This window comes from Lolium rigidum, chromosome 5, assembly GCF_022539505.1.
Source record: "Lolium rigidum isolate FL_2022 chromosome 5, APGP_CSIRO_Lrig_0.1, whole genome shotgun sequence".
In the NCBI taxonomy this organism is placed as follows: domain Eukaryota; kingdom Viridiplantae; phylum Streptophyta; class Magnoliopsida; order Poales; family Poaceae; genus Lolium; species Lolium rigidum.
Window position 1 is genome coordinate 176,187,497 of NC_061512.1, and position 2,673 is coordinate 176,190,169.

A 2,673-nucleotide genomic window follows, 5' to 3' on the forward strand; every position below is an offset into this window, starting at 1 on the left:
ATTGTTCTCGAACAACTTTGTAACGAGCCTCCACCGCTGCTTTCTCGGCATGATTTACCAGATTTAAGTAAGCATATATGTGCTCTCCACTCTCTGGATCATCAGACATGACCCTGTGTTCAATACAGAATCATGCTCTGTCATGTCATGTATTAAACTTCCCGTGCCCATTACGGCGAAGCTCAAGCAGTCAAGCTCGATAGCCATGCCGGGACACTGTGCATCGTTTGAGTTCAGACTAGAGTCGACATTTTGCTCACGGATTAGCCAAGGAGGTCCATTTTGAAGAGTGCAAATGTTTTTTTGTTGTATCTTCACATGCCTAAGTAAGCTTTGGCCAATTCATCAAACAAAAGAATAAAATAAGTGCATCAATATCGGGAGAGGGCAATGTTGCTGTATTTTCGATCCGAAGACAATAAAAATGGGAAGCCCCAACCGCGTCCTCAATCCGAAGGCTCAAAAAAAAAATAGAAAACGCCCACCGTGGGGCTCGAACCCACGACCACAAGGTTAAGAGCCTTGCGCTCTACCAACTGAGCTAGACGGGCCAGGATGGTAAATATAAAAACATTTCCTCTTTGTAACCTGCACTACTGTCGTGGTAAAAACTGAAGCATTTTTCCACCGTAGGATCTAAGGAGTTTGGTGTGGTTTTCTCTTGTGGCAACGTCAAGGTAACTTTTTCATGAAGATCAGAAGTGGGGAACCGTTTCATCATGTCAAGAATAGAAGAATATTGTGGCATCGGGCAAAGTACTAATAGTGCTGAAAGCCAATTCATCCTCCAATGCATCACCCGCCACCAAGAATCAGTTGACTACTTGCAAGCATAATCCTATTGGAAGATTTGGGGGAAATTTTGTGTTACAAGCCAAGATAAGACTGAGAGATGGACAAGAACATGTGAGAAATTTCTGGATAGGTCTCATCGCCCTCCTCTGTCTATTGCTTCTTTTATTTGTTGTACATCTTACACTTTAGTCCCTATACAATTGCATATTAGTATTACTACACACACCAACACTCCCCCTCAAGATGGAGCAAATATATCATAAAGCCCCATCTTGCTACAAAAAATAGAAAAGGATTTTTCGAGTCAATCCTTTTGTAAGAACATCGGCAACTTGGCTAGATGAACTGACATATGGCATGCATATTATCCCGTTGTCTAGCTTCTCTTTGATGAAATGGCGATCAATCTCCACATGCTTGGTTCGATCATGTTGTACAGGATTATTTGCAATATCTATAGCCGCCTTGTTATCGCAATACAACATCAATGGTGTACCTTGGAACAACCCAAGTTCCATGAGGAGGATCCTTAACCACAACACCTCACACACACCATGTGCCATCGATCGAAATTCGGCTTCCGCGGTGGATCTCGCCACAACAGTTTGTTTCTTGCTACGCCATGAAACTAAGTTTCCACCAACAAACGTGCAATATCCGGATGTTGATCGCCGATCATCTAGCGAGCCAGCCCAATCAGCATCTGTGTAACACTCAACTTGAATGCTTCCCTGGCGAGTATACAACAAACCTTTCCCAGGACACCCTTTCAAGTAGCGTAAGATACGTGTCACGGCATCCATATGAGATGACCGTGGATCATGCATAAATTGACTGACCATACTAACAGCAAATGCAATATCCGGTCGAGTATGTGAAAGATATATAAGCTTACCGACCATCTTTTGATAGCGTTCCCGATCTACATGTCTTCCCGTGCTAGCCATCAATCGATGATTCCGCTCAATCGGAGTGCTAGAGGGACGACATCCCAACATACCGACTTCACGAAGTAAATCTAGGACATACTTTCTTTGAGAGAGGAACATACCTTTAGGCCCCCGGATACCTCTATCCCAAGGAAATATCTCAAGTGTCCAAGATCTTTCACTTCAAACTCTTGTGCGAGATGTTTTTTCAAATAGGCAATTTCTCCATAATCGTCTCCGGTGATCACAATATCATCCACATACACTATGAGAATGGAAATTTTACGCAAATTGCGCTTGTAAAACAAGGTGTGGTCAGCATTGCTCTGACAATAACCTTTCTTGAGTATAGCTTGCCGAAATCTATCAAACCAAGCTCTAGGTGATTGTTTCAATCCATACAGAGAACGATGCAACCGAAGCACTTTTCCATTGGTTTGGTTGGTCTCAAACCCTGGTGGTATATGCATATATACTTCTTCTCGAAGGTCACCATGGAGAAATGCATTTTTTACGTCCATCCGATAAATGTCCCGATCAAAGTTGACAAGCACAAGATAGAAGTGTTCTTATGGAGTTCATCTTAGCCACGGGAGCAAAAGTCTCCTCATAGTCAATTCCATAAGTTTGGGTGTATCCCTTAGCCACAAGTCGAGCTTTATATCTATCTACTTTTCCTTACGGGGTATGTTTAATTGTGAAAACCCACTTACACCCTACAGGTTGCTTACCCGGTGGTAGATCGACAATCTCCCAAGTTTTGTTCTTCTCCAAGGCTCTCATCTCTTCCAACATTGCTGCCTTCCACTTCGGATCATCTCTAGCTTCTTTCCAGTTAGTAGGTATGGATACAGAATCAAGAGAGACGATGAAATTTTGAAAGGAGTGGCTACAATGCTTGTAAGACAAGAAGTTGGCAATATTGTTTTTATATCCAACATAGTCTTTA

General features: G+C 42.6%; 1 non-coding gene across 1 annotated transcript; it reads right to left on the reverse strand.

Annotated features, from left to right (window-relative positions):
* Window positions 1-478: 478 nt before the first annotated feature.
* On the reverse strand, window positions 479-551 carry TRNAK-CUU. Its single transcript has one exon. It is a non-coding gene; the product is annotated as a tRNA-Lys (tRNA).
* Between the last annotated feature and the right edge of the window lie 2,122 nt (window positions 552-2,673).